Source organism: Gopherus flavomarginatus, chromosome 23, assembly GCF_025201925.1.
Source record: "Gopherus flavomarginatus isolate rGopFla2 chromosome 23, rGopFla2.mat.asm, whole genome shotgun sequence".
In the NCBI taxonomy this organism is placed as follows: domain Eukaryota; kingdom Metazoa; phylum Chordata; order Testudines; family Testudinidae; genus Gopherus; species Gopherus flavomarginatus.
This window is the reverse complement of record NC_066639.1, coordinates 2,267,331-2,292,286: the sequence shown is the minus strand read 5'-3', so window position 1 is coordinate 2,292,286 and position 24,956 is coordinate 2,267,331. Positions and strand designations below refer to the sequence as shown.

The 24,956-nt window shown below is 49.8% G+C and overlaps 1 pseudogene; it reads left to right on the top strand.

Moving 5' to 3' along the window:
* Positions 1-778: 778 nt before the first annotated feature.
* LOC127039414 (gastrula zinc finger protein XlCGF57.1-like) lies at positions 779-23,856 on the top strand (annotated as a pseudogene).
* The last annotated feature ends 1,100 nt before the right edge of the window (positions 23,857-24,956 follow it).

The following is a 24,956-nucleotide window of genomic DNA, read 5'->3' as shown; positions in this document are numbered from 1 at the left end:
CGAGGGGAGGGAAATCCCCGGGGCCAGCCTGACCCTCCCCCCACCGCTCATCCTGTGCCCGGTCCCGCCCCCTCTCCCAGCCGGGGCCTCTTGACCCGCCCCCGCCTCTTCCCGGGGAGCGGCAGAGCTGGGAGGGTTTGTGGCCCACACGTAATAACAGCCCCCCCGGCAGGAGCGTGTCCGCCCCACGCGTGTCCCCGCCCCGCGGCCTGCGCTCCCGGCCCCGGGATCTGCTCCAGCTCTTCACTCCGCGGGGCAGCGACACGCGTGCGGAGGACACGCTCCTGCTGGGAGGGGCCGGCCGGCTACCTGGTTCGGGGCTGCGGACGGCGAGTATCCCGGGCGGCGCGGAGCCCGGGAGGGGCCGGCGTGCAGGATCGTGTCCGCCCACGCGTGTCTCTGCCCCGCAGGCTGCAGAGCTGGAGCAGACTCTGGGGCCGGGAGCGCAGCCCGCGGGGCAGAGTGGTGAGGGTAGCGGCGCGCGGGGACACGAGTGGGGCGTACACGCTCCTGCCGGGGGGAGCAGTTAATACGTGGGTGTCTCAAGCCCCCCCCCCCCCGCCGCTCCCCGGGAAAAGGCGGCTGGGGGCGGCCTCAGAGGCACCGGCTGGCAGAGGGGGCGGGGCCGGGGCACAGGATGAGCTGTGGGGGGGAGGGTCAGGCTGGCCCCGGGGACCTCCCTTCCCTGGGCTGGAGGGAGCGGAAGCGCCCCCGGGGCAGGCTGGGAGATGTAGTTCCTGACTCTCCCTGGGCCGGAAGTGACGTGAGGAGGGGAGGTGGAGGTGGAGCTGGAGCTGGAGCTGGGTTGCCAGCGAGCGCGGGCCGCTCCGGCTCTGCCTGGCTCGCGCGGGGCCGTTGGAGCCTCTCCCGGGGCCGGAGAAGGGTTTGTGCCGTTGGGCTCTGGGCATGCGCAGATCGGGGCGGAGCAGGAGAGTCCCGCATTAACCCCCCGTGGGGCCGGGCGGGGGCTGGGAAAGGGGCGGGGGGGAAATGTCTGTGCAGCCCGGACATGGCCGGGGGGGGGGGGAGAGACCAGGTGACCCCCGAGGAGCGGGGAGAGAAAGGGGGGGCTGAGATCCCCTCGGATTTACCGCTGCCCCCCCCCGTGGGGACCCCCCTCCCCTCCCGTCCTGCCCCCTTTCTCCCTAGAGAGCAACGAGCAGCACCCAGGGTGACCCCCCCCTCCCCCAACCCCTGAGAAGTTCCCTGTTCCCCTCCCCCCATTGTGCCCCATTTTCTCTGCCCTTCGCCAATGGCCAGTTCAGATCTCAGGTTTGGGGTGTTTCCCCCATTTTCACCTGCAGGGATTTGTCCTTGTGTGGGTGGGAAATGGTTCCCCCGAGTGATTTCTGAACTGGGCAGAGGCTGGGGGGGCCCTGAGACAGGGACACCTCTGGGCTGGGCTGGGGGGCCCCTCTCTGCTGGCAACAGGGCGGGGGAAGGGCCAGGAAGGGGAGGGAGGAGCAAGTGTCCCCCATGGGGATGGCCCAGCCCCAGGTTTCCTAGTCTAGCTACTCCTTCCCCCCCACATCACCTGCTTGTCACATTCCCAGACCCCATTGCCAGCCCCTCCCCACAGCCAGCGACCTTCTGCCTCCAGCCCCGCTCCTTTCCCCTGTGAAAAGACATCACCCAGGGCTCCCTCCTGGCCCTCTGAGTGTGAGGCAAGAAGAGTCCGTCCCATCCTGTTGTTGATTCAATATCCCTGTATAATCCCCTCCAATTTCCCCTCTTTTCTCTTGAACTGTTGAATGGTGACATAAAATCTCCCCACATGTTGATGCTTGTCCCTTATATTGGCAAATATTTAGTTTGTGCCCCATTTTCTCCTCAGTTCTGAAATACTGATATTGAATTCTCGAAAATCTTCCCACTTTTCTCTCCAGGTGTGTGACTGAGATCAGGGCTCCTATCGTACTGAGCGTGGCCCTGTTCTGCCAGGTGCTGCGGAGACCCCAGCTGAGATCTGGACCCTGTTCTGCCAGGCACTGAAGAGACCCCAGGTGAGATCAGACCCCACTGTTGTGCCAGATAAAACTGAGACCTGCACTGAGATCACAGCCCCCCTTGTGCCAGGCAGCGCACGACTGTGACCCAAACCGCTGCCTCCATTGTTCTGGGCACTTCAGAGACCTTGACTGAGATCTGTGTCCCCGTTGGGCCTGGCATTGCACTGACCCTAACAAAGATCACACCCCACCACTGTACTGTGCACTGCACAGACCCTGACAGAGATCCTGCCCCCACATTTTGCCAGTTGCTGCAGGAGCCCTAAACAAAATCAGAGCTCCTGTAATGCTGGGAGCTGCAGAGTCCCCAAATGAGATCAGGCTTCCTGTTGTGCAGGGCTCTGCACAGACACTGACCATGATCAGGGTCCCCATTGTGACAGCTGCAGAAAAGACACCAAAGATATCGCTACCCTGCTTTCAAAAATCCCCAGCTCGCCCCATCCCCAGCCGCTCCCCCCCAGCCCTAACCTCCCAGCGCACCCCAAACTCCCAGCTCTTCCCAGCCCTGACCCCCCCGGCCTCTAAATCCCCTGGGCACCGCTCACCAGGGCACAGCTGGGGGGAGCTGGGAGTTTGGGGTGCGCTGGGCGGGTCAGGGCTGGGGGGGAGCTGGGAGTTTGAGGTGCGCTGGGCGGGTCAGGGCTGGGGGGGAGCTGGGAGTTTGGGGTGCGCTGGGGGGGTCAGGGATGGGGGGAGCTTGGAGTTTGGGGTGCGCTGGAGGGGGATCAGGGCTGGGGATTGGCGGTTGTTTAGAGGTCACAAGCCCTCCCAGCGCTGCCGCTGTATTAAACCGCTCCCCGGGAAAAGGCCGGGGGGGGGCGGTTTCTCAGCAGGGGAAAAGGAGAAGGGGCGGGGAGACGGTCTGCCTAGCCCCGGTGCAGGCTGGGAGATGTAGTTCCCGACTCTCCCTGCACAGGAAGTGACGTTGGGGAGGGCTGTGGATCTGGCTCGCGCGGGGCCGTTGGAGCCTCTCCCGGGGCCGGAGAAGGGTTTGTGCCGTGGGGGCTCTGGGCATGCGCAGATCGCGGCGGGAGAGCCCTTCATTAACCCCCCCGCGCCCGGCCCGGGCCCTGCCCTGCTGGAGCCACCCTGGGGCCGCCCCGGGCTCTGCCCGCCCCGCTGCGGAGCTGCAGCTCCAGGTCCCGGAGCGAGCCCCGGGGGGAAGCCGGGCCGGGTGGTGACTCTGCCCCAGTGTCCGGGGGGGGGACCCGGCATCTCGCAGCGCCGGGATCTGCTCGGGGGGGATTAGCGCCCGCTGGGGGCTCGGAGCTGCTGTCCCCGCAGGAGCCCAGCACCCCCCGGGCCTGGCCAGGATCTGCCCTGGGGCCCCGCGGGACCTGGCGGGGGGAGGGGCCTGGCCCCACTCGGGTCCCTGCGTGGGGCTGGGCGGGGCTGGGGGGTGAGACCGGGCTGTGACCCAAACAGCTGCCTCCATTGTTCTGGGCACTTCAGAGACCTCGACTGAGACGTTTGTCCCCGTTGGGCCTGGCATGGTACTGACCCTAACAAACATCACACCCCAACACTGTACTGTGCACTGCACAGGCCCTGACAGAGATCCTGCCCCCACATTTAGCCAGTTGCTGCAGGGGCCCTAAACAAAATCAGGGATCCTGTAATGCTAGGAGTTGCATAGTCCCCAACTGAGATCAGGCTTCCTGTTGTGCAGGGCTCTGCACAGACGCTGACCAAGATCAGGGTCCCCATTGTGATAGGTGCGGAAAAGACACCAAGAGTACCTCTACCCTGCTGTTAAACCCCCCCAGCTGGCCCATGCCAGCTGACTCAGGCTCACAGGGCTCAGGCAAAGGGGCTGTTTAATTGCAGTGTAGATGTCTGGGCTCAGGCTAGAGCCAGGCTGTAGGACCCTGCGAGGTGGGAAGGTGCCAGACCTTGGGCTGCAGCCCCAGCCAGAACATTGACACTGCAATTAAACAGCCCTGCAGACTGAGCCGTGTGAGCCCAAGTCAGCGGGCACAGGCCAGCCGCCGGTGTCTGACTGCAGTGTAGACATGCCCACAGGGACAGAGAGGCCTTGTCAAAAAAGGCACAAAGACTAAATAGGGCAATGGTGGGAGGCGACTCTCCATTTTACAGATGGGGAAACTGAAGCTTAGAAAGCTGAAGTGATTTGCTCAAGTTTGCATGGAGAATTTGTGGCAAAACTGGGAACTGAACCCAGATTGTTTCAGTTCTTGCCTCTTCCCTTATCCACAAGCCCAGCATGTGTGTTCAGCATTGCTCTGGCCTGTATCTGCCTTGCATTGGCTTCCAAGGGAGACTGTGGAATTCCCTTCACTGGAGGTTTTTAAGACCAGGTTAGAGATTCACCAGTCTGGGAATGTCTAGGGATACTTGGTTCTGCCTCAGCACAGGAGGCTGGAGTAGACGCCCTCTCAAGATCCCTTCCAGGCCTGCATTGAAATAATTCTCTTTTGTGCTGTGTCCTGTTCTATGCTGAGCTGTTTTGCATGTTGCATTTTCTAACTGTGATTGCACCATGTTGTGTTGCATAGTTTTATGGTGCATTGTTTTGCCTCAGATGATCATATTGGTCCCTTCTGACCCTAAAGTCTATGAGTCTATGAGCTTGTTTAGTGTCTATGTTGTGTTGGTTTGAGTTGAGCTATTTTGCATTGTGTACTTTTGTCCTAAGATGTGTTAGTTTGCATTGTGTTGCTTTCTTCTCCTTAGTATTGTGTCATTTTATGCTATGCAATGTAGTTTTTTGTTTTGTTGTTGTTTTTTGAATGGCTTGACATCATCATGTTGTGCGGTTTTTCTCTGTATGTTGTTTTATACATATATATCGCATAGCATCCTTGAAATGTAGGACTAGATAGGACCTCAAGATGTCATCAAGTCCAGCTGTCTCTGCTGAGGCAGGGCCAATTATATGTTGATTATCTCTGACAGAGGTTTGTCTTACCTGCTCTTAAAGACTTGCAGGAAAAGAGACTCCACAGCCCCCCTTGTAAGACTATTCCAGAGCTGAAGTACCTCAGCTCTGGTGACACGCACACAGATTTTAGTGGTGAGCAGCTGTGGAGAGAGAGGAGACCCCAGTGAGTGGGCAGCTGGGTAAAGAGACTAAAGCTGAGAGGAGAAACATTGATGTGTGCAAGGTCTGTGACAGAGCTAAAACTAGATCCCAGTTCTAGTGCCACCGTCCTGTTGTTCTGGGCACTGAAGGTCTCTGCCATACTGGCGTTTTAGGCACTGTCGCAAACCCTTAGTACAGACAGACTTTACACTAGTGCACTCTGGCACTGGTGCATCATGTCCCTATTTGCAGGTTTGAAGTGGTGGAGTGGGAGGGACAGTGACCTCATAGAGTCCTGGGGCTGGCTGACCAGTGCAGCTGGTAAGGGAGGGGCAGCAGTGAGTGCTGGAGGTATGAGCGAGGAGCACAACCCCACAGGACTGGACACTGACTTCTCCTGACTCATGACACACACACCCAGCTGTGTGCAGGGACCGCAGCTGAGCTGCCCTGCCAAGACAGCCTGTGCATCCGTGGACAAACCACCTCTTCCTGCAGCCTAATACAATGAGGTGTGGGGACCTTTCCAAGCTGCGGGTTATGTGGCTCTGGCGTTAACGTGGTATGTTCCTGGCTGTGTCCCTGACCTGCTTGGTGACCTTGGGGAAGTCACAGCCCCTCTCTGTTTTCCTCCTACCCATTGTCTCTTTGGATTGTGATCTCTTTGGGGCATGGACTGTCCCTCTCTGTCTGTGCAGTGCCCGGCAGAATGGGGGTGCTGATCTCAGTCAGGTTCTCTGCCATGTGCTGCACGATGGGGCCCTGATCTCCATCAGTGTCTGTGCAACACAAAGCACAGTTTATAGACTCAGAGACATTAAGGGCAGAAGGTAGAGGTGTATTTCAGATGAGGTCTCATCAGTGCCTTTTATAACAGTACTAACCCTTTCATGTGTCTGCTGGAAATACCTCACCTGATGTATCCTAGGACTGCATTAACCTATTTCATGACTGCATCACATTGGCAGCTCATAATTATCCTTTGATCAACCAGTCTCCTCTGTCACTTCCAATTGACAAATCCCCAGCTTATTGCAAAATTATACACTTGGGGACTAACAACTAGAATTTGTGCACTGTTCATTTTCATCCCATTTCTATTACTCCAGCTTTCAAGGACATGCAGATGTTCTTGTATGATTTTCCTGTCCTCCTCCATATTGGCAATCCCTCTCGGCTTTGTGTCCCAGTCCCACTTCTTGTGCCAAGATCACTAATAAAAGTGTTGAGTAAGATTGGTCCCAAGGCTGATCTGAGGAACTCCACTAGTAACTCCCTCCAGCCTGACAATTCACCATTCAATATGATCCCCTTGTAGACTCCCCTTTAACCAATTCTTTATTGACCTTTCGGTTCTCATATTGATCCCCATTTTCTCCAATTTAACAAATAGTTTCCCATGTGGAACTGTATCAAGAACCTCACTCACGTCCAGATCAGGTTTCTGTGGCACAGTCCACCTTTTGTAACACCATGTTTTATTCATTTATAGTGCTGAAGGCTGGGAGTTAGCAATAGGCTGAGAATGGCCATGTGGAGGTAGGGGAGGGGATGGCAGACAGTGGGGAGGTGGGGGAGATGCGGCATTGGAGTTGTATCTGGGAATGTGTTTTGTAGGAGTCCATGTCTCTGCTCCCTGTGGCCGTGGTGCATTCCGTACCCAAGCAGCACGTCAGCAGAGCAGACGCATACACTGTAGCTCTGTCTGTAACACGCAGCGTTCACTGCCAGACGGGCTGGGCAATTTTTCAGAGATCCAGCTTAATATGCCTGGCTGGGGTGGGTTCAGTTGGACGGAGGTCTGGGGCTCTGATAGTTTGCTATGTTCCTTTTTGCATAGTCGGTTCTTTCCATTTGTTGTTTTACCCCCACCTATGCCCGATGCCGCTCTCTTCTTAACTTGCTTCAGTGATTTCACTTCCAGTTTTTAAATAGGATCTTAGAATTGCAATGCTGAATGAAAGATAAACAAACAGAACCATTTGAATGTTGGTCCATAGCTGGTAGAACTGTACCTAGTGACGGTCGGGTGTAATGACTGGGTTCCCTTTAGCATTTTCTGGCGGGGCGAATAAAGCAATGTCAAAGAGCCAAATGTGCGCTTTTAGGGTGAAAAGGCTCATCAGGTGTTTGCTCTCTAAGGAACATGTCACCGGCCAGGGCTTGCAGTCGTTCAGGAGAGGTGCGCTGGGTTGTATTTTGGAATCTCAAAATAAAAGGTTAAGACGGTTGGTTCGCAATATCCATTGAAATCTTGCAAACAATTATACAAAAGGACCCTACTGCTGTTAAAAGAACATTGTATTAATACTAATTCAAAACTGCCATTAAAATAAGGAGAGAAACGCATGAGAAAGGAACTAACACCTACCTACCATTTCTTAATGCCTAAAATTTTGACACTCCTCACACCATCTTTTTTTAAAAGTGATGCCCAGCACAGTCAAGTTAATGAATGAAAGCACACCCATTGTTCACTGCTTTGTGTTGCATGAGCATCTGATTAAACACCTAATTAAAACTGTACCACTGTAAGTGGAAATGCATCAACCCAGCTTAGCTCCAAGGTGTTTAGATGAGAATGAAAAGTTTCTAAATTAAATACATGGCAGAATGGTTAATGGGGAAAATACACTGAAATGTCTCTACCCAGTCCTGTTGACTTCTTCTAAACCCTCTATGAGTTCTGACCTCTTGGTCAACTTGGCTCCCAGTCTCACATCAGCTGTGCCCTCTCCCAGCCTAACCCATTTTTACTGCTATTCTTCATCCTCCTCATCCAGGCAGGGGGTTGGTGCAGCAGCCCCTAAGGTACCTGCGTTAATCACAGTCTCTCAAACTGGGGCTATTTAGATTTCAAGGAACGATTTATCCGAGTTACTGACTCTGGGAGGTGGGAGAGAGGAGAGGCTGAGAGGGTGTTTGTTCTTAGGGCCATGTTCAACCCTGGTAGGCTCCATGTTACCTCGTCCTCCACCCTCCTCCATATGTCTCTGCTCATGTGTCAGTGTGTCACCTTCTGATCATAATGCCACTGGCCTCAGGAGAGAACCCAGACAAGAGCTACATCACAAGAGGGTTATGGTACTGAGAGAAAAATACATCACAGGGAGGGAGTAATTATCCTGAAATGAAACATTCGAGTCTAGGAAGTGAAAGAATTCAAGTACTTCATTACTTAAAATTATGTTTGAAATGATTAGATTTTTATGAATAAATTGCAGCAAATGCTGATTTCACTGTGCACAGACACACATGAAAAAATATTTGTATAAGTAATATACAGAAATGCTTCTGGAAAAAGTGGAGTTTGATTTAAGGATATTTACACTGTATATTTTGGGTGTGACATTGACAATTCCTCTTTGAAGAGTTATATGATTTGGCTTTTGGAATCTCAGCGGTTACTATAATTAAATAATTGTTGTCAGAGGACTCCCATAACTTCCCACAACTCTGAACATTGAAATTGTAAACATTGAAAAAAGGGCTTAAAAATAAATATCACTATCTGTTGAAATTAAAAGAAAGAAATAGACAAAATGAATTTTGTCAAACCCATTTAACCGCAATTGCAATATGTTAGGGGATGGAAATTCACAGCTAAGGGACCCAACCTTAATTCTGCCCTGTAGTGATGCCAGGTAATCACCGTAGGGCTATGAATTAGGCATTTTAGTGTATAAAGTTCCAGGTTACAAATGGGTATGATCTAAAGACACATGAGATCTTTTCCTCAGGATATCACCGTAACTGGGTTGTTTCTCTTGTTGGTAATTCCCAGAAATGAACAGATTATTAACGTTTTGTCAGTTATGAAGTGGCCATTTCAGATTTCTGGGGAGTGTCTGTTATTTTGCACTAGGGGCAAGGTCCTTGGAGAGATGGAACCTTGGTTTCATTTTCACTTCTCCATGCTCAGCAGCTTCTGGAATTTGGTTCAAAGTATTTACATGTTTCCCTGCCCTGGTGTTAAAAGTGCTGCTTTAGAAAGTGGGGAAGGGCAGGAACTGGCTGCAGGATCAGTAGCTGAGTCCTTTAGATATTTATAGCTCATCGGAAGGAGGATGGGGATTGGTGGGAGTCTGGGGATTTAATAATAAACACAGAAATATCATTGTTCTTAGTGAATTTTCATCTTCTAATTCCCATAACCCACTAATTATCCCTGGCTGCCCCCGGCCGTCTGGGGAGGGAGAACTAGTAAACTCCTGTGGCCAGTGTGGAACCTAAGGCCCAAGGATCTTTCCGTGGCTGACTCAAAGTCACCCAGAGTGAAATTCACTTCACTGGATAAATCCCTAGTTGCTGAGCTCTGCAGAGGGGTGGGGAGGTGAATTCCATCCCCCATTCTTGAGCATGGACCCTCCCCTCCAGTTCTCACCCTGATCTCAGACAGTTCCCCAATCTTCCCCTGCAGTGATGGACCCACTTGATGCTGCCAGAGCCATGTGCCATGGGATCTTGAGAGGACAGAGACCCAGCTCCAGAACTGCTCCCCCTTCCCACAGCCCCCAAGCTGTGCTAGAGTTGCCCTGACTTTCCAATCTGCAGATGGGTCCAGCTGTACCCAGCCCGTGCACCCGCCACACACAAACTGTCACAACAAACATGCCAGGATTGGGAAGGACCATCTGGGGCTGGCTGCAGTCTCCCTTTGCTGCTGTGAGGGGAATGGGGTGGTCCCTCATATAGGATCCAAACATACCCAGGGGTAGAAGGGAAATGTAGTTTCTTCCAGGAGTTTGAAATGTTTGGTTTAGGGTCCTGAGCTCTGTCTTCCTGTTTGTCTCCTTTGCCACTTTCAGATCTCTTGGAGAGACAAGGTGGGTGAGGTAATTTTTTTACAACTAATTAAAAATACCTATTTGCTATCATGAGACCAACATGGGTACAACAACTTTCCCCTTTGTACTCTCTCCCCATCTCACCTCCCCCTCAGCTGAGACTGTCCCTGGTGCTAGGAAAATAAGGGTTCAGTCCTGTAACTGGATTGGGTCTTGCCAGCACTAACAGGAGTGAAAGCCTTTGTGCATTAATGACAGCAGCAGCTCTGGGACTCGACCCATAGGGAGAAGAGACGGGAGTGAGCAGGTTATGTTTGTGTCAGGTGTGAGTTACTCATGTGGGAATTCTGCACCACTGCGTATGCACAGAATTCACGTCCAGCTCAGAATTTCTTTTTTTTTGGCATGAAGAAGATACATTCTGCCTGAGAAGTGCTACAGTTCTGCCTTTCACCCACCAGAGGCCCCTGTAGCACCAGAACAAACAGCATTCAGCTGGGTTCATCTTGGTGGTAATTTGTTGCCCCGAGCTCTACCCCAAATGGGAAGAGAGTTAGTGGGTGGAACTTGGGAGAGTCCTGAGACACGGCTGCCTCTGGGGGTGGGGACAGGGTGGTCATTCTCTACTCACAAGAGGATGTGGAAAGGGCACAGGAGGAGCAAGTGTCCCCTATGGAGACTGCCCAGCCCCCGGTTATCCAGTCCCAGATGCTTCTTCCCCCACCATACCCCAAACCTCTTCACACCTCCAACCATCAGTTGCCAGTTTTCCCTCGCTGCTAGCCCTTCCTGACTGGCAGAGACCCTCTAAGCCAGTAGTGTGTCAGAGCTCAACCTTCTGGCTGAGTCCTCTGAGCACTTTCTTCCTCTCTCGGGGTGACATGCCTCAGGCGCCCCACTAATCTACATTGCTTAGGCTTTGGCTTCAGCCCCGGGTGGTGGGGCTCAGGCCCTGGACTTCAGCCCCATGCGCTGGGACTTAAGCTTTCTCCCCTGGGCCTCAGTGAGTCTAATACTGGTCTTGCTTGGCGCCCACCCTGAAACCTGCTAGTGGCCCCTAGCGGGCCCAGGACCCCTAGTTGAGAACTGTTGCCTTAGCCCACGAATCACAGCAATGTTCAGGTTACTGCCAGTCATAGAATCATAGAGTATCAGGGCTGGAAGGAACCTCAGGAGGTATCTAGTCCAACCACGCGCTCAAAGCAGGACCAAGCCTCAACTAAATCATCCCAGCCAGGGCTTTGTCACGCCTGACCTTGTCCCAAAGGACCAGTCTCTTACGGAGATCAGTTGAATCTTAGATCTCACAGCAAAGACAATACTTGTAGCCAGTCCTGTAATAACCTGTATTAAGACTTATTTAAAAGGAAACGAGAGTTGTTTACAAAGTTAAAACAGGTAATCCTATAGATGGAGACAAGTTACAGTCTTAAATTTCAAAAGGTAATAGAAGCCTCTATAATAAGCAAGCCCTATATCTTCCTTAGCACTAAACCAGGCTAATCAGCTCGGGATCTCTTGCTTATGCCTAGAATCTTTGCTCCCCAGAGTCCAAGCAACATACAGATAATCAGTTCCTTCTGTATGGGTTTTTTTATCCCCTTCCTGCCATGTGCTGTGAGCTGCAAACTGAGCTAACGGGAAGTCAAGAGCACAACAACAGTCTTTTGTCGTCTTTAACATCCCATAATAGTCTCTCTGGTGTTGATGGACCTTTCCTGCCAGGCAGGATGTAATGCATTCGGTTGCCAGTCAGCACTTCACCTAGGTAAAGTCTCTCTCCTGTCTGGTAATTTACAGAGCCACAGAGGCTCACAATGCAACTAGTCAGATATTAACCCAGGCAGCAACTCACAAGCATTCAATAAAGTGTAAACACATTCTTATAATCCTAGTTCCTAATACTAACACGGGTGAGTCAGACTGATTCCAGCTATGTTTTTGTCCCTGTTCAATGAAGACATGGGGGCTTTTGCAAGAACTAACTCCTCATCTGCCAGTGTCACAGGCAGGATGGGCAGGGATGGTGTCTCTAGCCTCTGTTTGCCAGAAGCGGGGAATGGGTGACGGGGTGGATCATTTGATGATTACCTGTTCTGTTCATTCCCTCTGAAGCACCTGGCATTGGCCACTGAGCTAGATGGACCATTGGTCTGATGCAGTGGGCAGCTCTGACGTTCTCATGTTCACAGTCTCTGTCAGGAGTATCTATTCATTTGGACTCGCTGGGGGGCCACAGAAAGAAACAAGATATGCTGAAGCAAGAAGGCCCAGTCTCAGAGCCCCAGGGGTCACGCTTCTCAAAAGCTAAAACTAGGCCCAGCCCATGAAAGGGGCACTGCCAGGAGAGACTGTATAAAGGCTGGAGCATCAAACAGCTTTGTAAACCTGAGAGAGCTGTCTTGGGAACAGTGACAGGGAGAATTCCCCAGAGTGACTCCTTTGATTCTGCTCTTCTCTGGCCTTTGGTTCATAGAATTATAGAACTGGAAGGGACCTCGAGAGGTCATCTAGGCCAGTCCCCTGTGCTCAAGGCAGGACTCAATATTATCTAGACAATCCCTGACAGGTGTTTGTCCAGCCTGCTCTTAAATATCCCCAGTGATGGAGATTCCACAACCTCCCTAGACAATTTATTCCAGTGCTTAACCACTCTGACAGTTAGGAAGTTTTTTTCCTAATCTCTATCCTAAACTGCCCTTGCTGTAATTGAAATCCATTGCTTCTTGTCCTATCCTCAGCGATTAAGAAGAACAATTTTTCTCTGGCATCCTTGTAACAACCTGTTATGTACTTGAAAACTGTGATCATGTCCCCTCTGAGTCTTCTCCAGACTAAACAAACCCAGTTTTTTCAAACTTCCCTCATTGGCCATGTTTTCTAGACCTTTATTCATTTTTGTTACTCTTCTCTGGACTTTCTCCATTTTGTCCACATCTTTCCTGAAATGTGGCCCCCAGAACTGGAAACACTACTCCAGTTGAGACCTAATCAGTGCGGAGTAGAACGGCAGAATTACTTCTCGTATCTTGTTTACAATACTCCTGCTAATACATCCCCAATTGATACTTACTGTTGCAAAAAAAGCATAACTCTGTTGACTCAGATTCTGCTTCTGATCCACTATTACCCCCAGATCTGTTTCCACAGCACTCCTTCCTTGGCAGTTATTTCCCATTTTGTATGATTGTTCCTTCCTAAGCGCTGTACTTTGCATTTCTCGTTATTGAATTTCATCCTATTTACTTCAGACCATTTCTCCAGTTTGTCCAGATGATTTTGAATTTCAGTTCTATCCTCCAAAGTCCTTGCAACCCCTCCCAGCTTGGTATCGCCCGCAAACTTGAGAAGTGTAACAGAGAGACTCTGCTGCTGGGAGGGTTTCACTATGGGTCAGAGGGTTACATCCTGGTAGGAGGAGGCTAGATCTGTTCTGGAATAAGGTCACTCTGTGCTTCCCAATGTGGCAGAACCTAGAATGTCCATTAGCAGGGAAAATCCTGGGGGGAATCGACATGTGGAAAGGACAGAAACCCTGTGTGAATGCTCTCACATTGCCCTTCTCACCCTGGCAGACTACAGAATAACGTCCACGTTTTGCTCCAGATCATCCCATCCTCCCAGGGGGAAGGCAATGGCTGCAATGGAGCTGGCTCAGGTAAGGGATTCTCAGGGAGCTGGTGGTGGGTTCTGCTTGGAGGGAGAGAAGCAGTAAATGTATGGGAGGGTGGGATGTATGGGAGGGTGGGAGCCAGTGATGAGCTACCAAAATATTAACAACAGGTTCCTTCCTCCTCACCTCACGAGGGGCTCATGCCCCCCCGGGGGCCGTGCCCCATCCAACCCCCCGTGTTCCTTGACACACACTCTGGGTACCCCTGTCACATCCCCCCCTTCCCTGTCCCCTGACTGCCCCCTGCCGCCCCATCAAACCCCTCCTCTCATTCTTGATGCCCCCTCAGAACCTCTGCCTCATCCAACCACCCCTTCTCTCTGTCCCTGACTGCCCCCCACCAACTCATCCAACCCCTGCTCCTTCCTGACTGCCCCCTGGGACCCATGCCCCCTTCAATTTCCTTGTTCCCTGCCCTCTGACTGCCCTGACCCCTATCCACGCGCCCACAACCCACCAAACACTCCCTCCCTGCCCCCTTACCACACTGCCTGGGGCCAGGACTGGGACCGCGACTGGCGCCGCAGGATCCAACTCCCCGAGCCGGGCTGGAGCTGCTCGGCCGGGACCGGTGCTGCGGGGCCGGAGCTGGGCCGGGTCGGAGCCACTCGGCCAGGACCAGCCCGAACCAGGGGTGCTTAGACGGGACCCGGCTGGGGCGCTCAACTGGGGCTAGGGGGAACCGCTCTGGTGGAGCCAGACTGAGCCACACGCGCCGTTCCCCCACACCCCCGGCCTGGGTTACTTGCCTGCTGCTTGTTTCAGGCTTCCCGCGAACATTCGCGGGAAGCAGGGGATGGGGAGGAGAAGGAGGGTGGAGCATTCAGAGGAGGGGGGGTGTGAGCTGGGGCTGGGGGCTGGGTGGACAACTGCCTGAGCCTTTGTTAAATTTAAAAGCTTTTTTAGAACCAGTTGTCCTGGAACAACCTGTTCTAAAAAGGCTTCTAAATTTAACAACTCTCCTTTCTTTCTTAGTGAAATCCAGTATTGGCTGCTCCATTCTCTTGCCCAGTATCGATTTCAGACTGACAAACTTGTAATTAGCTGCGTCATCTCTTTTATACTTTTTAAATATTGGCACAGCATTAGCTTTATTCCAGTCTTCTGGAATTTCCCAAGAGTTCCAAGTCGTAATTAAAATCAACATTAACAGTCCACCACGCTCCTCCAGCAGGTCTTTCAAAACTCTAGTTATCTGGACCATTGTTAGGATTAATTTTGTCCTTTTAAAAACTTCCTTCTTATTTTCATTGGTTGATCATTGATTTCTGTTAGCTTCCCTTGCCAACTTTCTACAATTCTGACCTTCTAACTTCTATTCTTTACTATTGAGTTCCCCTTTCTTCCATATATTTTATTTGGAGAGTGTTGGAATTCCTACCAGGGAGCTACCAGCAGGCTCCAGACACAGCCCCATCTCCTATATTAAGCTCTGGCTAGTAGGTATGTGATAAATGTGATGACCCTGCTTCCATCTGTCAGCTGGGAGACACAAAGGTTCTCTCTTCCTCCTGGCTGCTCTAGGCCAGGTGGGGTGGGACTCTGTTAACATGTGCCTCCTGGAGCTTCCATTTACCTGGTGCTGCTGTTCCATGAACAGTGAGGTTGTGAGTGGGGCAGCAGGTCCTGAGTGTTGGACTCTTTCTTTTTCAGGGGCCGGTGACTTTCGAGGAGGTGGCTGTGTATTTCACTAGGGAGGAATGGGCTCTTCTGGACCCTGTTCAGAGAGCCCTCTACAGGGATGTCATGCAGGAGAACTATGAGACGGTGACCTCGCTGGGTAAGAAGTCCTGTCCTCTGGGTTATTAGAAGCTGTGGGGTCTATAAAGAACCTGAGCAGTAATAACTTTATACCTTTATTCATCATCCAAGTTTTGACAAGTTTCTTTGTCCCCCTTTTTTTCCTTATCTCCCATATACTAGCAGGCAGCAGGGAGGGAGGAGGTAATAAGGGATGAGGAGGGAACACAAGAAGCTCCCAAGGCGCCGGGAGGTGGTGCCGGCTGCGAGTAATGGGAAGAAGGAGAGGGGAGTGTGGAGGAAGGGCACCCAGGAAGTAGGCTGGGTGGGTCAGTGGGAGGCAGGAGAGGTTTGAGGATCTAGAGCTGTGGGGGATCCCAGACCTTTAACCCTGAATCCCTACCTAAACCTCAGGTAAATCCTAGACTTCAGCATAACCACTCTCGCAAAGCCTCAACTTAATATAAGGCCTTGAACTGTAGCAAGCTTAGGCTACGTTTACTAAATCGTATCACTAAATCGACCATGGCTAGATTGATCTCAGAGCGTCAATCCCGGCTGTAATGTCGACCTGCCCTTAATAACCCATTTCTTTATGCTCACCTCTTTGCCTCCACGCATGTACCAAAATAATAAGTAATACTCTGATCATGGCATCTTAGCTCTAGCAAGTATAAAATTGCCCACAAGACGTGAGACTAGCTCATAGATCGTAAAATCAGGGCAGGGTCAAGAAGAGTGAGGGTTTGGAGAGAGTCTTGTCCCCCCTATCCCCATCTGCAGCAGCCACAACCTGTCTTTCCTCCAGGCTCCTTGGATCTTTGAGCCTGTCCCTCCTGAGGTTGCGTAGCCCAGTTCTTGTTTCTTACATTCTCCTTTTCCAGAAGAATTAGAGGCTGTTGCTCCTGAATGTTAGCGTTTAATTCCCCAGCCTTCTCCTCCCACTAGGGGAGTTTAATTCTCCCTCCCATTTCACCTGAGTCACTGGATTTCCTAATTCCCCAAAATGTGCTTTTGCAATGTCACAGTTCAGGAGTAGCTAAGCCTTTGACCTGCCTCCATGGTCTGCTCAAGGAATGGCCCCTCAGGTATCAGGCCTCTTGCCAGCCCCTCTCTATGGATAGGGACCCACATGCCTCTCCTTTTTGACCAGTGTGTGAGGATTGCAGCTTGTCCTCCACTGTGTTTGCTGGACTAACGTCCAGTTCCTGTGCTTTGCTTTCTCTCCAGGGGCTGTGAGCAATGTGTCTGAGATAGAGGTGGGACTTCTGGTGATACTTGTATGATGCCAATACACACCTCAGTTTCCTGCTGTGATTGGTATTGCTATGATTATAAAGAGCAGGAGACGTGAGGGGTTTTGTCACATAGCTGTCATGGGGTGATATGAATGGGTCATTTAGGACTCACTGGGAGTAACCTACATCAATCTAATACCCAACAGAGACAAGAGAATGACTGTCACCCAGGGCTGCCCAGAAGATTCAGGGGGCCTGGGGTCTTCGGTGGCGTGTCCCCCTTATCTGCTCTGACACCGCAGAGCGTTTTCCTCGTGTCCCCCTTACCAGCTGGAAGGAGGTTACTAGTGGAGTTCCTCAAGGATCGGTTTTTGGACCAATCTTATTTAACCTTTTTATTACTGACCTTGGCACAAAAAGTGGGAATGTGCTAATAAAGTTTGCGGATGACGCGAAGCTGGGGGGTATTGCTAACACGGAGAAGGACCAGGATATCATACAGGAAGATCTGGACGACCTTGTAAACTGGAGTAATAGTAATAGGATGAAATTTAATAGTGAAAAGTGCAAGGTCATGCACTTAGGGATTAATAATAAGAAGGTTAAATATACATTGGGGACGCATCAGGTGGAAGCAACAAAGGAGGAGAAGGACCTTGGGGTATTGGTAGATCACAGGATGACTATGAGCCGCCAATGTGATATGGCCGTTAAAAGAGCTAATGCGGTTTTAGGATGCATCAGGCGAGGTATTTCCAGCAAAGATAAGGAGGTGTTAGTACCGTTATATAAGGCACTGATGAGACCCCACCTGGAATACTGTGTGCAGTTCTACTCTCCCATGTTTAAGAAGGATGAATTGAAACTGGAACAGGTTCAGAGACGGGCTACTAGGATGATCCAAGGAATGGAAAACCTGTCATATGAAAGGAGACTCAAAGAGCTTGGCTTGTTTAGTCTAGCCAAAAAAGGCTGCGGGGGGATATGCTTGCTCTTTATAAATATATCAGAGGGATTAATATTAGGGAGGGAGAGGAATTATTTAAGCTTAGTACTAATGTAGACACAAGAACAAATGGGTATAAACTGGACACTAGGAAGTTTAGACTTGAAATTAGATGAAGGTTTCTATACATTAGAGGAGTGAATTTCTGGAACAGCCTTCCAAGGGGTTTAGTGGGGGCAAAAGACATATCTGGCTTTAAGATTAAGCTTGATAAGTTTATGGAAGGGATAGTATGATGGGATAGCCTAATTTTGGCAATCTATCTTAGTTTATCAGCAGATAAGTATGCCCAGTGGTCGATGATGGGATGTTGGATGGGATGGGATGGAATGGGATAGGATGGGATCTGAGTTACTGCAGAGAATTCTTTCCTGAGTGCTGGCTGGTGAGTCTTGCCCACATGCTCAGGGTTTAGCTAATTGCCATATTTGGGGTCGGGAAGGAATTTTCCTCCGGGGCAGATTGGTAGAGGCCCTGGAGGTTTTTCGCCTTCCTCTGCAGCGTGGGCCATGGGTCACTTACTGGTGGATTCTCTGCAGCTTCAGGTCTTCAAACCACAATTTGAAGACTTCGATAACTCAGACGTAGGTTAGGGGTTTGTTATAGAAGTGGATGGATAGGGTTCTGTGGCCTGCTTTGTGCAGGAGGTCAGACTAGATGATCACATGGGTCCCTTCTGACCCTAGAATCTATGAGTCTATGAGCTCTGATGCCTCAGAGCATTTGCCCTGTTTCCCCATTCCCTGTTCCTGTTCCCCCTCCTGTTTGACTAAGTTCATACAGTAATATTCTCAGCTATACCTTTGCTTAACCAATCATTGTACTGAAATTTAATTAACCAATCCTAACACATTGAAACATAATTCTCTAACCAACTGTATCCCACTACCTAATTAACTTACACCTAGCAAAATTAATTATGCAGCAGACAAAAACAATTAGAGAACCAGACTGATTAACATTGTAAAGCGGTGGCCATAAAGATAAAAGAATACAAAAATGAGAGTTTCACAACCACAAGCATTGAGTAGTGATTTCTTGCCAAACCAGGCTGCTATCAAACTAAGTTTTCTTTAACCATCTTAAGATCTGTTTCTTTATCTGGTAGTGCTGGGCACTATCAGGACAGGATCATCTTCCTAACAGCCCAATAGCACCTTATTTCAGTGTGACTGGTTTGGGATGTGACCCTTTGCTTCCCAGCTTATGGCTGCCCCTGCTGCTTAGCCAAAGGTCTTAGCCTAAGGACAAGGCCTCAGACTGTCACAGCAAGAGAAGGCTATTACAAATACAGACAGTGATTTTGATTCTTTGTTTTCATACTCCTATAAGTAGCTAAGTGATAAAAATACCCCTAAGTTCTTAAACTATAGGCTTTACAGGCAGGCCTGAATATCTCTGTTCTTACAGTGGGTTCTGTCCCTTATCCCATTCTGTGCCTGTCTTGTGTATTTAGATTGTAAATTCTTCAGGGCATGGGTCATCTACTATTCTGTGTTTGTATTTGTCCTAACACAATGGGGACCCAATGTTAGTTGCTGCTTAGCACTAATGTAATGAATATGATTTATAATCATAATAACTCTCCTGCCTCTTTGAACCAAGGAAGCTGGCCTTGGGATGTTACTGCTTAACAATGAGCTGGGGGTTAAAACCATGGACTATTCTTTGTGACAAGTATCCCACAAATTCTACTGACCTCCCTGGTTTTCTTTGCCTGCAGTAGGGTTTCCAGTTTCCAAACCTGATGTGATCTCCCAGGTGGAACGAGGGGAAGAGCCGTGGGTTCCAGACCTCCAGGGCTGTGAGAAAGAAGTGCTTCCAAGAGCTGCCTGCACAGGTGAGGACTTGGTTAAACCAACTCAACAACTGTGTGGGAATGCAGGAAACATTTGGGATGCCCTACAAAGACCCTGTGAGCTCTCCAAGTTCAGGATTGTTCCCTGCAGATGTGGAATCATAATGGCAGATGTGACTCATGGCTTCCCTCCTATTCTGACTGACAACTGGCAGCAGGTCGCTCCGCGATCTCACTTTCCTCTGAGTGTTCTCGTGAGATGCAGACCAAAACTGATCCCTTCCTCTCTCCTCTGGGGAAGGTTTTGGGGAAAATCAGCTCCTGATAGGTTTGATCTCTCCCACACATATTTTGGATTGTTCATCCCTTTTTCCATTCCTCTCTCTGAGATTTTCTTTCTTTCCGGTGTAGGTAGTGACCTGTGTCTGGATTCTCTCTGTCTCCCATCAGGTGATGGGATGGTGAGTGAGAATAAGGAGGAGAAACCCCGTCAGGAAGATGCTGAGCGAAGAGAAGCACATGGAATGTTATCAGGAAGATCCAAAGAGAATGTTTCCAGGAGTTGTGCACTCCCAGAAAAACCAAAAGCCTGTGAGACTCAGGGGAGGCCAGAGGGAAACTTTAGTAGCCTCTCAGACCTTATAACAAGTGGCAGAATCAACTTGGAAGAGATACGCTACAGGTGCTATGAGTGTGGGAAAAGCTTCAATTGGAGCTCTACCCTTGTCAGACATCGTAGAATCCACGCGGGAGAGACGCCTTATACGTGCACTGAGTGTGGGAAAAGCTTCAGTCAGAGCTCACACCTTATCCGACATCAGAGAATCCACACGGGAGAGACGCCTTATACGTGCACTGAGTGTGGGAAAAGCTTTAATTGGAGCTCTACCCTGAATGCGCATCGTAGAATCCACACAGGAGAGAAGCCCTGCACATGCTCTGAGTGTGGGAAAAAGCTTTCGTTGGCGCTCACACCTTATCCGACATCAGAGAATCCACACAGTAGAGACGTCTTACACGTGCGCTGAGTGTGGGAGAAGGTTTAGTCGGCGCTCACACCTTATCGGACATCAGAGAATCCACACAAGAGAGACGCCCTACACATGCTCAGAGTGCAGGAAAAGGTTTAGTCGGAGCTCAAACCTTATCAGACATCAGAGAATCCACACAGGAGAGATGCCGTATACGTGCACTGAGTGTGGGAAAAGCTTCAATCGGAGGTTTACCCTGAACACACATCGTAGAATCCACACAAGGGAGATGCCCTACACATGCTCTGAGTGCGGGCAAAGCTTCAGTCGGAGCTCTACCCTGAACACACATCGTAGAATCCACACAGGAGAGACGCCCTACACATGCTCTGAGTGTAAGAAAAGCTTCAGTCAGCACTCAAGCCTTATCACGCATCAGAGAATCCACACAGGAGAGACGCCCTACACATGCTCTGAGTGTAAGAAAAGCTTCAGTCAGCACTCAAGCCTTATCACACATCAGAGAATCCACACAGGAGAGACGCCTTACACGTGCACTGAGTGTGGGAAAAGTTTCAATCGGAGCTCTACCCTGAACACGCATCGTAGAATCCACACGGGAGAGACGCCCTACACATGCACTGAGTGTGGGAAAAGCTTCAATCGGAGCTGTACCCTGAACACACATCGTAGAATCCACACAAGGGAGATGCCCTACACATGCTCAGAGTGCGGGCAAAGCTTCAATCAGTGCTCAAGGCTCATTAGACATCAGAAAATGCACAGCAGAGAGAATTGTAATAAATCCCTTGACTAGGGTTGGCAAAAATGAATTTTTTTTTTTAAAAAAATCACATTAGCTAATTCCCACAAAGTGATTTTTGCATCGTCTTCACCGTGGTGTCCCAGCTCCACCAGATAAGTTGCCGTCTTCTGCCTTTTGCAGATCAGCCTTCTTTGGGGTCAGTCCTATGATCTTTTCTATCAACTCCTTTCCTTCTGAGTCATAGGAGTGTGTATCCCTCCAGCCAGGAATGTTCATGAGCTCCAAGTTGGGGAGAGAGGTTTGATCCCAGCAAGGTACACTGAGTCAAAAACTACCTGTGCCTTCCATCCACTAGGACTGTACATGGCGTTAACTGCTCAAGTTAGTCATCTTAATGTAAAAAGTTGTAGTGCAGATGCAGCCCAGGTGCAGTGGTTGGCATTAGCTTTCCCCTTGACCTGACCTAAACTCCATCACTTTTCCTAGTCTAAACTAACCCTGAGCATCACGGTTATCCTGTTCCCCCATTTCAAAGCAATTGTTAGTCATCGAGTTCTCCCTTGGGGAACAAATTGTTTCATTCCCAGTTGTTCTGATGTTGCTTCAGGTTGTGCTGGAGAGCAGATATTTTTATTATTATTTTCCGCACTTAAAATATATTGAACTATAACAAAGAGCAGGAACAGGGCAGGGATAGGGAAAAAGTCATTTCCTCCTCTGTAACAACAGACATAGTTAGAGTAAGTCAGAGGGAGTCCCTTATTCCCCATCACTGTCCTCCTTCAATCCGTGCTAGAACCTAAGAATCCTTTTCCTTTCCCCAGTTGTGGGATGGGAGACTTCCAAAAATGCTCCCTGTGCTATACCACGTGGCTAAGCTCAGAGAATAAACCCCAAATCTCCCCTGAGCTTTGCTTTTTGAATTCTGTATTTCCGATTGCTTCAAGCCTGGGCATTGTGATTATTAACCAGTTTCTCTAGCACTGTTCCTACCACTGTTTCTGTAACATATTTTGTTTTTTATGGGACAGGGTTGTTATTCCTTTGCCTAACCCCAACCTGGAAGGCCAGGGTGTCTGTTTTCTCTGGCCCCTCCCCACAGACAAATCTGACAGGGTTGAACCTGCCTGGAGCAAACAAAAAGCCCCACCGGTCACACACACGAAGCAGATAGACATACACAAGACACAGAAGAAACTGAATAAGTTGAGCTATCAACATTTCCAGTTTCCCACAGCATGTTAGTTCTGAAGGTTGTTTAATTTCTTTTTTTTCTTGGAACAGGAACTGGGGAAAGAGAACACTTGAGTCAGTGGAATTACAGCAGGAAGGGATAAGTCTCATGATTTGTCACTAACCAAAGGCCTTGTAAACAGAGCGATAATGTTACTGAATGGTCTGGCTAACCCTGCAGTTAGAAACAATCAGCTCTATGGGTGGTAAATTGACAGGCTTTGCTGCTGAACATGAAATAGCAGCTGTTGAAAGGTAATATGCTTCTATTTCAATGCCTCTGGATGTACAGAAAACAATGATCTGTGTTAAAGGCAAGTTGCCATTTCTCAGTGCCCCAATTTCTATTGTGTGTGTACAGGAAGGTTTGAATATGTAGCAGGTAGTTTGATAAAGCTTAGCTATTTTGTGTGTGTAACAGACTCTTGCCCACCTCCAGCAGAGCTTTCAGTCACGTACTATGGCAACTTACTGAATGTCATCCAAATTAGTCCATTCCTCCCCATAGTCAGTCTCTGACCGGAATGTTAGAATGAGGCAGAGAACTGGGAAAGTATCGCAGTAGGAATACATTAAAAAGTGGGATTAATCAGAGCTGGGATGCAGACAGAGCCTGTTCTACAGCTGGTGAAGTGCTAGGGACACACTCCCACTAGTACAGGCTCTGAAATAAAGGCAGAAGCAGATCGAAGAGAATGAGCTCATGTGGGAGCTACGGGCAGCTGCCCTGTCAGTGCACGACTCACCTGGCAGGTGTTACACAAAACGCAGCACTTCCCCTCTGGAAGAGAAACACCTCTCCGCTGCCACCACTTCATTATACTGTCCATGAGGCTGTTTGTCCTGCAGGACTTTGATCTCTTTGAGTGGTCCATGGTGAATCATAAAAGAGCAGGAGTCATCCCAATGGAAATCTCTTCACTTCTTTCTTAGTGTTACCTTCTTAGCCCTGGCTTTGGAGATGACATTAGCCTTATCCTGTCTTGATTTTAGGTAGGATTTTGATCACCTTCTGGGGCTTGGCAGCTTACAACTTTTGAGGGCTTTTCTCTGCCTTTTTGGTCCCTGCTGCAGTCAGTACATGCTAGACATGGGCATGGTGACTTTCCTGAGGATCTTGACAGCTTTATCCAGCTTCTTGGGGGCTATTTTCCTGCTCACAGCCACTGTCATCTTCTCATGCCTTGTTCTGGAGGCCCAGCTGCTGGTTGAATGAGAAGGAGCCAAAGTGCTGGTGACTTTATCCCGCACCAAGTTGCCTTTGCTTGTCAGACTCCTGAACCCCAACTGGACGTGGCTCTTGTTCTTCTACACAGCACAGCCCTGGAGAAGGAGGGATCTGCAAATGTACATTCCTATGATCGCTTTGTTTAATGGATGAAAACATAAACTCTACACTTAGAGGATTGGAACTGATTTCAGCTGATGGTCAGCTTGGCTAGATTTTTATGCATTTGGACAGTGAAATGTTGAGTGTTTACATTCATTTCAAGCATCCCCGTATAGTGGAGCTCCTGAACATAATGGAGAATGGAAATGAAAATGTTTTCCCTTTTTTCAAAAATAAAAATAAAAAAATAAGAGGCTTATTAGAGGGCACTTGGATTTGAAGCAAGGACCCCTTGATCTTCAGTCAAACACTCTACCACTGAGCTTTACCCCAATGAGAGCAGATACTTTCCCCATTGTAGCTGAAGCACATCAGTGATTCCAATAGCAGGGGCAGGTTCTCTCTGGAGCACAGAGATATTTCGGAGAGCTGGTGGCTCCTTTCTTTCCTCAGTCTGGATTAAACTCAGTTTTTTTATTCCATGGTACATGTTTTATGGAATAACAACAGCAGCTTGAAGAAAGAGGAGAGTAACTATCTCATTCTCAGAGCTGCTGAAGGTGGCCACGTCCCCTCTGTCTGACCATTGCCATTGCAGGAGAGAACGTTTCAATGGAATTGAATGCCCTGGCTCAAACTAGAGACACAGAAAGGTTTTGCTGTTCGTTGAACAGCAAAGGAAATTGTGTCGGTATGGGAAACTGAGGAGGGACATGAAATTCCCACAGGGTGGCGCAATGCCCTAATCCAGACCTGCACAACTCGTAAAGTGGCAAGGGCCACATTACTCTAAAGTAAACAACTGAGGGCCAAAACCCCCTTTGCCTGTGATGAGTGGCTCATACTGCAGTCTGCCCCAGTGAATGAGGGCTAGATGGAGACTGGGCAGTAGCTAAGACTGAGGTGAAGTGGGAATAGTGAGTGGAGGTTCCCCTGGGATGGGGATACCCATAACTGTAGGGGTACTGCCAGGGGGTACTGCCAGGTTAAAAGGGGCACCGGGGTCCTGGGAGGGACAGGGGGCCAGCTGCAGTGAGGCAGATCACTGGCCTGCGGTGGGCGCTCTGATGTCTGGAGAGCTAATTCCCAAGATGATCAGCAGGAGGTGCCTCCAGGTGAGTCTGCCCCTGCTTACATTGGGGAAGAATGAACATGGTTTTTGTAAAGGAAAATCATGCCTCACAAATCTACTATAATTCTTTGAGAGAGTCAACAAGCATGTGGATAAAGGTGATCCCGTGGATGTAATATACTTAGATTTTCAGAAAACCTTTGACAAGGTCTCTCCTCAAAGGCTCTGAAGCAAAATGGGATAAGATGGAAGGTCCTCTCTGGGATAGGTATGGTTCAAAGGCAAGA